Source organism: Periophthalmus magnuspinnatus, chromosome 23, assembly GCF_009829125.3.
Source record: "Periophthalmus magnuspinnatus isolate fPerMag1 chromosome 23, fPerMag1.2.pri, whole genome shotgun sequence".
Classification (NCBI taxonomy): domain Eukaryota; kingdom Metazoa; phylum Chordata; class Actinopteri; order Gobiiformes; family Gobiidae; genus Periophthalmus; species Periophthalmus magnuspinnatus.
The window spans coordinates 10539990-10553198 of NC_047148.1; positions in this window are offsets into that span (position 1 = coordinate 10539990).

Here is a 13209-nt window from a genome sequence, read left to right on the forward strand (position 1 = left end):
GAGTTTTTAAGAGTCATGGGCAGTTTGCTGCAGGTGGCGCTGGGTAGGGGCCTGGGTGGTGCAGATGAAGCGTGGAGGTCTCTAAGGGTCACTACATGTGGATACAACAGTCAGCAGGGAAACATGGCACCACGTCAGGGAAAACCCGCAGATTTTCCACACTGTATGACACACACAATACCATTAATAGAGCTATAGCTTTTGAAGGCCTGTTTTTGAAAACTCCCACAAAAATGATGCTGATTTTTTATTTTATTTTTTTTTAATCAGACCTTTTTAAAACAAGTTTGTCATCCAGGCTTCTTTCATTTATGCATGTGTTATTAAACTCTGACTCTGCCTCCTTCTACTTTAACACTCTCTAGGCGAGACTCTTGAAACCACTGTTCTTTCTGTATGTCAATTCTGAATATTTTGACACTTATTGCCTTCCATATAACACACATTTAAAGTGGAAATGCTAACCAGAGCAAAGACAAAGGACAAATAAGACTTACATTGGTCAAAAGTTGGAAGTTTAGTCTTGCTGTTGTTGCGAGATTTAGCATGAATAAAAAAATGTTTAGTGTTTAATGCTTAAAAGTGTTTAGTGGGACATGCACAGCCCTTAGTACCCCCCCGATGTTCAAGAATGAGAGAAGTCCTGTTTGGTGGGAACGATTATGTCCCCCTCTCTATCATGGAAAGTAATGCGCGGCAGCAATTTGTCCACCTGCACCTCTGAACAGCAGGCTTGGTAACAATTACTGGGCCAGGAAAGCAAACATTACAGAGTCATTACAATAATGATAGTAATTCAGGCCAGAGGAGAGTATGCTCCACAGGCCGTCCCCCCAACACAGCCCCTCTCCCCTCCCCAAATACTCAACTTCGGCTTCACCATGATGTTTTGGACCTTTTCCCTCACTGTGAATGTTTCTTTATGCTGCCTAGTCCCTACACAAACACTACTGTTATTGATGGGTTGTTTTCGTTCCAGTGGACAGCCCCATAAATCACCATCTTGGGGTTAAATGAGGCTGTATTTAGTCTGAGTTGTCAATAATATATCACGCCAATGATCAGGGTTGGATTAATAATCTCATTAATAAAGCAGTGCTCATTTAGTGCAATCAAGAGCATCAGTTATAGTGATTATACTGAAATGTAAAGCTAATTTTAAAAGAATGAAAAGTAGTACAACATCATTACATTTATTTTGGTTGGGAACTATAGAAACAACATAACCAACTGTATTCACTTAACACATGAAACATATCTCTACAGCTATAGGCCTTAAGTGGGAGACATCTAAATAATGACTAAATAGCTGAGGGGCTGATTGTCTGCCAGGAAAACATTCAACTATAGTGTATTTGTTAATGTTGTAAAGCACATTTGATTGATTTATGTACAAGGACAACTGAGATACCACACAATAATTACAGAAAGAAATGCACTTTATGGAAAACTTGCAAAATGTGCATTAAGAATGATTTAAAGTTTGTAAAAAGAGTGACATTTTGATTAACTCCTGGTATGCTCAATTCTAAAACAGCAAGTCGTCTTTTTGAATGCCTAACAAGGACCTTTATCGGGGGCATGTGAAAGTGGCCTGTCCCATGAGTGAGGAAGGGAGAGGGGGCACCAGACTGCAGGGCTGGGTCCCTCCGCTGCCAAGCTGCTGTAGAAACTTATTTATATTTCAAAAAAGCCTCAGACAGTGCCAAGACATTATCCAAGACGAGTCAAGTAATGCAGTCTGCTGGTGCTGGTACTGCTGCCATCCAGTCTGGAAAACATCTAAAATCTTTGTTATGAGAAGAGCACACCAATGGACCTGTGTTTTCCATTTGGAGGCAGCTGAGTCAGTGTGGGAGGACTGGAGCTCATGATAAAATAGGTTATGAAATAAGAAAAATGGCTGCCGTCAGTCTCCTGGGTGGGCCCGAGAAAATGTGACATGAAGTCTGCTCCGGATTAATTTTGCATGTGTCAGCAGTTTTTGTGCAGAAGAGTTAGACTGATATATGAGGCCATTAAAGATCAGTCACAACACTCTACTTTGATTTGAAATTAAAAAAAAGTTTCAGCAGCTGGATTAAAATCAGATTCAGAAGCAATAAATAAGTAATGAATAGCATGCAACAATGAGTGAAAAGGCGTTTCATTTGGCAGTGTAATAGTCTCGTGCTTTAGTAGCCAGGGCGATGTTTTGTAGTGACACATGCCACAGAGTCCACAATAACCAGATTTCAGAGTATGCCCAAGCACTGAGCACTCCCTCTAGTGGTACTGCACCCTGCAATTTGAGTCCGGACTGAGACCCTCAACTGTAACAACCTGTGGTCAGTGTGTGTGTGTGTGTGTGTGTGTGTATGCCATGTGCTCTACCTACACAGCTATTTGTTTGTAGTAGACATAAATTAAAGTGTCATTTTACATATAATTTACAGCAGAATAGTCCCACTTAATCTCATCAGAACCTTTCATTTTATTCATTTATTTTGAGATTAATGGACACATGCATCCAGTACACTTAATGCACATATTTAACATATAGTTTTTTATCTTATTTAAGATTGAAAAGGAGTGGGAAAAGGAAACTACTCTGGGTAAATACAATAGTGGCACAAATGCACTTTAATAATCTGGTGACAACATGTGATTTATAACCACATCTGCACCTGTTATTAATGTTTTAAATGGACTTATGCAGTTATTTGCTTTGTTTGTTTTTTTGTTTGTATTTTTCTGTATCTTAAAAGCTCTCATTGGGCAAAGATGAACAAATAAATAAATACATACATGCATACATACATACATAAATACATAAATAAACAAAATAATAGTATCAAATTAATTTTATTTTAAATTCTCAAAATGATTGCGTTAAAGTCTTGGGCTGGCCCTGGTGCACCCTTGGTCGACCCCAGTAAAAAGAAAGAAAAGTCTTGACACGCCCCTGAAAGATTCCTTGTAGGTTTGTATATTGGACTGTACTGTACACATTCATCAGTTCAAATCCTCTTTAATGGCATATTGGTGTGGAGTTATTCCCCTCTATTCTGTGCCCAGTCCTTCTATGGGCCCAGAGGAGGCTCAGACAGTCTGAAGAGAAAGTGGGAAATCCCCACAGTGAGCTGATCCTCTGCCACTGACTGATGTCGTAATTTCTCACTCAAATCTAAAACCAAACAATAAATATTGGACAGCTCAGTTCTTCTAAAAGACCTCGCTGTTTGCACAACACGACCTGTCTGAACACGCTTCAGCATAGAAGCGCTCCTATTGTCAACCCCTGAAAGAAACTCCACAAGACATATTGCTTGATTTTGCCGACATGTTGGAACCAAATATTACAGATAAAAGTGAGACCTCTTTTAAATTGATACAACACGCCTTGACTTCTACCCAAGGTTAAACCGGTGCCAATACTGTCTTTGTGAGTAAGACTCTCCTAAATCTTCAGGAGTAAAAAGCACCCACGGAGCCAAGAAGACTGGATTTATCACGTGTAGAGGCCATATTGGACTCATTAATGACTGGCAAACAAGAAGAAAGTATGAGTTAATTGCAGTGACATTCCAGCCAACGTATAAACTGTGCCCGTGCCAGTGCTTTTCCATGAGGAGTGATTGGTAATCCACTCCTTAGTTCAAATAATCAGGGAAATATGGAACTAAACGCATTCATGCAAACATTTATATTAAAACCAAGAGCATTTGTGTAAACCACCCATACTGTCAGTGTGTATTATCACATGTAACAACTCATAATGTGAACATATCTGCTTATCAATCCCTGATCTTGTAGTAGGTTAGTATTTAGATGGGAGACCACTGGGAATACCAAGAGCCACAGTGGGGCAGCAGTGACTGTAATTGACATTGTTGTTGTGTCCTTAGGCAAGGCACTTCACCCAAATGACCAAGTATGAATGTGTAAATAAATAATGCAGAAATAATGTATATATATTTGGGTGTTTTGAAAGGTAAAAAGTTAAGTTAAATGGCCGCAGCCCTAAACCAAGTTTGCTGTACTACGTTACAATAAGAAATAAGTTGAAGATTGAAAGGGAACACAATTATTATAACAACAGTCCACAACAATACATTTACCTTAAAAAAACAAAAAAAACAAAACAAAAACAGGAAAGATGTGTAGTGCCAGGTTATAGCAAAAGTACTAATTTCCACCTGTAGTCCCTGGACAGGCTGATGTTTAAAGCGGATTGTTATTATATGACATTTTATTTTATGTTTGTTTGTTTTTACATTAATAGATCAATTATAAATATGCCATGACCAAAAATCTATATTAAAAGTTGCACCTCTGCAGGTTTGACAAACAGCACGGCGACTCCTGGTCTGTGCTCAGAGACGTATGAAAACACTCACACCCTGTTATCAGATTAAGTCTCTACAAAAGGCTCAACGTCAACAAAAGAACAAATATTTCCAGGTTTTAAAGAAAGGGGCTTCGATTAGCGCAGAGGCAGGTTGGTCGTTCTGAGCAGCAACCCCCATGTCTTCATTCCTCTCCCTTTGCTTTTATTTGTTCAACCTGTCGACGGCTCACTAGACCTGAAATAAAAACCTTTAGTGTTTGTTTGCTCATTGTCAGCGTGAGGCTTTTCTCATCAGTCTCAGCGCTTTTGAAAACTCTGGATGTGAGTCGGCGGTGGGCTTGAGGTGTGGTACAAGAGGAATGTACTGGAAGGCACTGCTCACCGGAACAACTACTTTATATTCCAGCCATTCAGTGATGCATGTTGTAGTATGAAGGTTGTTTTGCCTGGAAAGCTCCACACAGCTACAGTTTTATTATCCCTCCATGGGCACAGGCAGTTTGGCACCATAAGACAAGTCAGATCTGTGCAGAGGCGACCCCGCTCATAAAAAGAATGCATGTTTTTCAATGATTTTTTGTACAAGAAAAACACTTGTAATGAAATAAATGCTAAGATATGAGCTTAATGCCATAGTGAGCAACATTCCGTGCAAACCTATAGCATCTCCACCAGAAAAATGACACAGTGCACCTTTAAATGATTTGTTTTTGCATATATAGCAACCCCATTTGTAATTTACACAATATTTGTTCATAATTTTTTGCCTTGATATATTTTTTTTCTAAATAGTTTTGTAGTTAGGCACCATGGAAAGACCAAATTGACGTTAGTGTTCGTGAATGAGTCAACTCTGAATGGTTTCTTAATGTGAATCTAATTTTTTTTTAAAGTACCAAATCTTTTTCTTTCTCATTTTTATGAATTTTTGACCTGGTTAATGCTGAATCGATACAAGAATAAGCACAAAAGCAGAACAGGCAACATGAGTCAGAGCTTTGTGCACAAAAAACCCCAACATATTTGGCATCATAATAACAGTTTTAACCATTTTACTACAATTTAAAATTATTATTATTATTATTATAGTGAAACATTTTATTTCGATTATGCCGAAATCCAAAGGGTAAGCACGCTCACACTGTCACTTTGAACCATTTTGAATAAATCTGAGCCTTGATCGTTTCTCTCAGTGATTAGATTGTAAAATGAGTTTTCATTTTGGCTTCTGTCAGATAAATAAATATGAAAAGAGCCAGTCTTTTGAATGGCTCTTTGAAATGAACCGATCCAAAAGATTCAGATCCCATAACAAAGCCACAAGTCCCATCACTATTGACAGCTATTTGTTAACACCAACCAAAAGTGTATAAAATCACTGACCTTCTCCTTTGACCTTTCATGGGGCCATGTTTGTAAAGACACCTTTCAGAAAGCAGACGATAACGCTATTAACCACTCTGTCAACAGGTTCTGCTCGCCCTCCGACCTCCAGTTCAATCAACACTTCAGACTCTCCTGCAGGTCAAACACACACAGCGCTAAGTAAGTGCTTGACCCCAACAACAAACGACAACACTGGTGTTTACTCCCCTCAAGGGTTTGGTTTATCTGAAAAAACCTTAATCATATTATCACATACTACATATCTGAGACAAAATGTTTTTAAATGTTGCTCAGAATTGGTCCTCTTTCTAGACAAATGTTTGGTGTTATTTTGGGCTTCTCATTATATAAACTTTAGGCTTTTGTATGAATAGCTTTTAGGTTTAGATCAAACAAACCAGAACATATTTATTCAAGTGTGTTACCAAAATCTAAGATATGACTAAATACCTGAGCCTTTTTGGTCCCTGCTAACGACTATCCACCAATATGTTCACTCTTGTTTACACTGGAGATTCAATCCCAGCTCAGGTCATTCTGTTGTATCTCTTTGGCAAGACACTTAACTCAACCTTGCTTTAGCGTCTATGTAAACCATATTTGTGTGTTCCAGCTCACTTGATGTTTTGTGAAGGCAAAAATGACATCAGTTTTCAAATAACATTTTGTGCATATTCTGAACACTAACGTCTTCCTCATGTTGCAACAATGAGGATGTGTTTTCAGTCATTTTGGGATAACTGGTGAGCTCTAAGCCTGCCTTTGTAGTTCATGTTTCTTTGCATGGCATTTGTTGATGATAGCTGAAGTTTGTAAAATCCTTTAAGGACAGTGAGTGATTATACACAAGGGCCCAATTATTCTGAGAAATTATGCTCAGTTCACTCAAATCCCAGGAAAAAGCAACCATTTCTCACAGCGTAGTGTAGCCAAACCACCACCAGTCAACACACACTGAGTCTACAGCGTCTCTGAGATGACAGGAATTGTGACAACCACTGAATGAAAATAAAATGAAATTCCATGATAATAAACTGCGTAGTTATAGCCCATAATTAAATAGATAAAATATAAAAGTTAATTAGGTGTCAACTGGGAAAGTAAATTATGTGTCAAAAGTTTTTCAACAGTGTATGCTCATTCTCCATAACAGCGCGTAAAAGACACACCAGATACACATCATTGGATCTCGCTTCATTTTATTCACGGGTGTCCATTACCGTGACACCTGTCAACTTGTCCAGGCCCTGCTTTCGCCAGCATTCTACATTTTTCTTGAACAAACAAACAAATAAATAAACATAGACATAAATAAAATAAATATATGTAAAAAAAAAAATGTCGTGCAAGAAATACACCACAATAAGTAACTAATTTAAAGGGATAATGTGCTGCTTTTTAATCTTTTTTTTTTTTTTTTTAAAGTCTTAATCACCTGTATACAGAAACCCTGAGAGGCAAGCAAAAACAAACACATAAATAAGGCAGAGAAAATAGTTTGCCTGCAGCTGAAACTCGAAGGGAGAAAAGATTTGGACTTAATGATGCACAAACTGAGCATCTTTATTTTTAATTTGTATTTGATTTTATTTCTGCCTCTCAGGGTTTTCGTACATCTACATCCCCAATGCACATTTTTCATTACAAAACTGTTAATCTGATGTAAAAAATGTCAACAAATAGCACCAGTGGTAGATTTCTATGTATTTATTTATTCTTTTTTTTTTTTTTTTTTTTGAGATAGCAGTTTACTTCCTCACATGTTGATTTGATACTTTAAACACGTTACATACACTCGCACAGTAGAAGGCAAGTTCAGTTTCAAGCTGTCTTTGTGTCAGTCCTGACTTTGCCTCCAGTGGAGAAATGCCATGAGTGTCGGCCGCGATGACAGAAAGAGCGGAAACCACCTGGAGTTAAACCTCTCTCAAGGTCACCCCTGCTCATTCTTCTACCCCTCTGGATTGTAAAAAATCCCTGGGGGGGCGACGCTGTGCCTGTCTGGGCCTATTCACGGCTTAAGACCAATGTAGACAACAATTTCCTCCTTATTAGCAATTTGTTTGGGATTATTTCGGACTTACGTTTGTCTAAGCAGATATCTTATTATAAAAGTGAGAATAGGTTTTGAAAGTAAATGTTTAACCAGGTGGATGTAGGAGACCACCAAGACAGGTTATGCTTTCATTTTACAAGTTTTGCCAGATTTAATGAAGTGAAATTTTTTGGGAAGGTGCAAAAGTTAAACAAGAAATCGCTGAGGTTCCCAGGTGCAGAAAGTAGTGCAGCCTAAGGGGGTTTAGGGCCAGTGTGTCGGTCATAAATCTGCGCTCTCATCACTGCTACCTTTAACACACACAGTAAAACGAACCAATGTCTGCTAAAGATTTCTGCAAATATGAGAATTCAAAAACTTCAGCAAAACCGTTCAGATTTCAAAATATCTGATGCTCAAAATTAGTCCTATTTCTAGACAAATATTTGGTTTTATGTTATATTTTGGTGAAATTAATCAAAAATCTAGTTTTGTTTGTTTATTAGTGATGGGACTTTCGGCTCTTTTGTGGGATCCGAATCGTTTGAATCTGTTTATTTCAAAGAGCTGTTCAAAAGACTGGCTGTTTTACAATTATTTTTTTATGACAGAAGCCAATGTGAGAACTCATTTTAACAACAAACTAATCACAGAGAGAAATGACCAAAGCCTGAATGTGTTTGAAATGAGTGAAAAGCAAATTTTTTTGTTTTATTACTTTACTCTTAAACCTTGTGTTGAATACTGTGTGTTACAACATTGAAGTGAATTTGTTTCTCAGTAAGAATGCAACACATGCTTATTTTAAGATGTCTACAACTGGAAACTACTTCGGTTACATGATATAGCTCTTCATTTTCAGGTTGACAAGAGGTCTGGTAATGCATCTTTTCAGTGACTGCAAGCATCTTTTTGAGTTGTGTTCTACCTTCCAGTAAACAGCTAACGGTATATCCATTTATGACCGTGTATGGACAGAATGTAAATAGGGCCAGCCTTATATACATAGTACTTTTCTTCTTATAAGTACTGGGTGGCTCCTTTGTAATGTAACTCCCTCGCTCACACTCACACACTTACACACACTCACACACACCTCACATGTGCCTGCTGTTTGTACCTTCATGCATCTCATGAGATAAACTTCTTTTAACTCTCTACCTGGTCTGCAATCTCTTCCTTCACAATTACAGTGGGAGTGTGTTTACCCTTTCAAATCATGCATAATCGAAATAAAAGGTTGCATTACAATAATAATAATTTTAAAACTAACTGTTAATACGATGCCAAATAGTTGGGGGGTTTTTTTTGGGTTTTTTTCACAGAGCTGTCACTCATGTTGCCTCCTCTCCTTCTGTGCCGATTCTTGTGTTGGTTCAGCGTTAATCAGTATAAAAATGCATACAAATTAGAAAGAAAAAACATCCGGCTCTTGTGAGATCCGGATCCAATCGTTCATGTTAAGCACATGTGTCAAACTCAAGGCCTGTGGGACAAATGCGGCCCGCCACAACATTTTATGTGGCCCGCGACAAGTTAAATTAAAAGGTATGACTGTCTTAAAATATCAGTTTATCAGGAGATACATAGTTACACAGCCATTTTTTCATATCTATGCAAATCTTTATACAATATTTGTAACTTGAATAAGTAATAAATATAGAAATGGTTAATAAACAAGATTAAATAGTAGCTTATTTATTTTACATTTGGTTACATTTAGTGACATTTACATGGTCTTACAGTTACATCTGGCCCTTTGAGAGCGACCATTTTGTTGATGTGGCCCTTTGTGAAAATGAGTTTGACACCCCTGATATCAAGGAACCATTCAAAAGAGCCGACTCTTTCACCGACGTCACATCACTAATCGTTACGTTACAAGTTATGGATGGGACAAGAGAAGTACAATGCTGACAGCAAAAATAAACTAGATTTTAAAAAAAAACTGTGAGGCCAAAATTGTGAATTGAGCTGCACAATTTATGTATAACTTTATGTCAAAATCTTGTGGAACCCATCCTACGTCTCATCTCACCTTGTAAGAGTTGTCCAGTCCCACCCTTAACTATTTAGCTATATCTTATACCTTTATTTTTGAGATATATGACACAAAAAAAACGTTTTCTAGCTATAAAAATTTCAAGGGGCATTAAGCAATGGACAGTAAATTTACAGATTTACAGATTGTCAGAGTGTTTTCTTAAGTGCTATCACATAGTTACAGGCGTGCTGAAATTAAACCTTAACCCCAATCGAATGAGAATCCACCAAAAGTCCCACGGTCGTATAACGCGTTCACATGAGTTACCAACATTGTGACTCTCAGCACGGACCCCGCCATCTCTTTTCAATCTTCTCATCAAACTCTGGCTTTTTGCATGATTAAAAGCACATACAAGAGCTGTGCGCCTTGCAGATGTTGCCATAAATCAAAGCTTGGCCCTGCCTCTACAACTGGCTGCTTGACAAATCCCGCACAATAACTATGGCCCCCACCCCACCCTTCCAGTAAATGGGGAAAAAAGAAGAAAAAAAAAAGTCTGGAATTCCTATCCGACTGCTTGTAACTCTTTCAGGACTATTGTAAAGTTGGAGCCATGTCAGCACAGGTGGAAACCCAAGGGCTCGTAAAATCACACAGAGGAGAAGAGACCCCGCCCCCTTGAGGCTTTCTCTGCCACAACAATGTCTTGAGCTCCTGCTGTCTGCGCTGGCCCTCACTGTGACTAATCCCACTCAAATCTGAGGAGCTAAATCAGTTTGCCAGCCGATGTGTCTGCGAACGCCAGTAACACGCTCCCCCATGACCATAAAGACACCACCAGGGTAATAGAAGGGAGTGAATCATTCTGCAGGCAGTTTTCCAAGGCTGGAGAAACATGTCTTCAGCTGACCATAATCGCAATCCTTACATGTACATCAAATTTTTTCTGTTTTGAGTACCAATGACATCTGATTTCTTTTTGGTATAACTTGATTATATTTTACATAATGGATAAGCATGGCCCCTTTAAAAATCCTCATAGTTATACAGACTAATATTGCACTGTCCAGACTTGACATGTTTCCCATAGAGCTCTATACAAGTACATTGTTCATTCAGGTGGATGAATAAGGGATTTGCACCATCAACCTTCTGGGTATAAGACCGATCTTGCATTCGTAACATTATATAAGAATACTTTTCTTTCTCCTTCTGACAGTCTTTCACATCCACTTAGTAATCTTATGTCCATTTTTACTACATTCTCTCAACGCCTCCTGTCTGCCAGACCTCTTTCCTAATTCATTTACAGCCTCTTCTCTTAACATACAAACGCTTTAAATTTTGCCTCTCAAACCGATGTACCCATTGCTAGCATTTTATTCAAATGTGAGAGATTCGGTTTATGGCTGACCACTTTCAGGGTTACAAAGACTTGGTGGCTCGTATTAGAAGAACATCAAAATGGCTTTCCCACTATGTAGTAACATTTTAAGGTGTGGTATTTTATACTAAAAAGTTACATAGTATACATGGTCGGATGGTTTTCATAGAGTCTGGGCTGAGATTCAACCTGATGGAAAAGTAATTGAACACATTATAAATGACTGTGGGATTTCTATGGCTTCCAGGAGGATTCTGGCTTATGTTTGTCATTTACTTCAGTCATTTGATATGAACAAAAGAGTCTCACCTCATCTATTGTACAAAGGTAATCCATCAACAATTCTTTTGTTTTCTTTTTTCACACAGGAGAACAATGTTCACTCATTAAGTTTCTAATTCATAAAATATAATATTTCAGTGTGTAGTGAGTAAGCCAGAAATCATTATAGTAGAATTCCTAAGTCTTGAAGCTTTTGAAATATTTTAAAGTGTGTAATTGTAGAGTTGAGGTAAAGAAGAATCTACAGTGGCCCTGAAGGGCCAATCACAGCAGCAAACCATGAAGAAATCACACACTACCATTTGAATATACTGAATATATTGCATATTGAACAACTACAACCTTAGATACTAGAAAAAAAATACTGGGGCGAGCTGACCTTTATCTTAAGCTACTATCTGAAAATGATTCAGTCTGACAAGGCATGTCTAATACATGCATGAGCTCAGTGGTCAGCCTCCAGTCCCCCGGCACACTTTCTGAGATGTATAACTCAGGAATAATCATTTCTGTGAGCTGCCTGCAGCCATTTAATACAATAAACATCTGTCTTCATGTCACCACATCTGGCAGCAATAACAGCAAATTAGCTACAAAATTCAGAGTGTCTGGCAATAAGATAAGGCTGTAGCATGCTAAATTCATTTTCTGGTGGAGTGCAGGACAGCCAAGACCTGGGGAGCTGACCCTGGATCAGTTATGAACATCACAGGCCAACGAAATGCAAATCATAGAGTCTGAACTCGGAGCTGCAGGACTGGACCCCATGGCTTGTCTGCCAGTCAGTGGTGGTCTGGGGCAATAGTCGACTTCCTGTCTCATTTCACCAGGAGCAGAATCAAAGAGAGGAAATGATGTCCTAATCTGGCTGGTCTTTGCCTTTTGCCCACTGGCTGGAAAAGGTTATTGTCGCTGGTTCCAGACTGCAATGAAGGCTTCACGTCCAAGTTGGGGAAGCTTGCTCTGCCTCAGTCACTTGTCGCCACAAATTGTTCTTGGGCTGCAGCAATTTTAGCAACTTTGGTAAACGAGTAAATAAACCTTCCCGACCAAACCAGCATGTTTAAGAGGGGGAATTACACCCATTCAGCCTAATTGTAACATGCATTTTTCAGTCAAGTGTTAAACTGAATTTGGAAACCATATGTCGGTTATACTGGATGTCTTTCATCAGATTCATTTCAAATGGAATATGTGTATTCTTTACAGATTTCGATTGACTATTCCAGTATATAGTTAATTATAGTGATCCAAATTCTGTTTTATCTTTCTTTTGTTCATGTCCTTTTACTGCACTTTATCTGAAATATAGTTTTCCAGTTCATTTTGATTTCCTGTTCTCGAGTAATGAATAACAACACTCTTTGAGTAAAGTTTTTTGGCTACTCTCCCACCCCTGATCCACATGATCCACGGTGAATAGGCAGCTCTGCTCTGTGTAACATGCCTTTGATAAGGTTCAGAGGAAATGTCCTGTTTGCTGGACTCTTGAGCCCCAGCTGTTGCCCAGGTGTGTGGATGTGTGTGGCGGCACCATCTTGTCCCAATCGCAGCCTCCTCAAAGAACTGGCAGCACTTCCAACAAAGCCTCTCATTCCATTACAATGGAGTAAAGGCGTTCAGAGGAGCTCTGCATACAGAGCACAGCCAGGTGTACTAAACATTAGTCAGCCGCACGGACAGGGAATAAACAGCACGTCTTAACAAAGCAAACCATCAGCATTTCCATTCACAGCTCCAACTGCAAAGACTGCACATGAACAAAACTCTTCAAAAGTACGTACCTTTTCAGAGATTGTCAGATT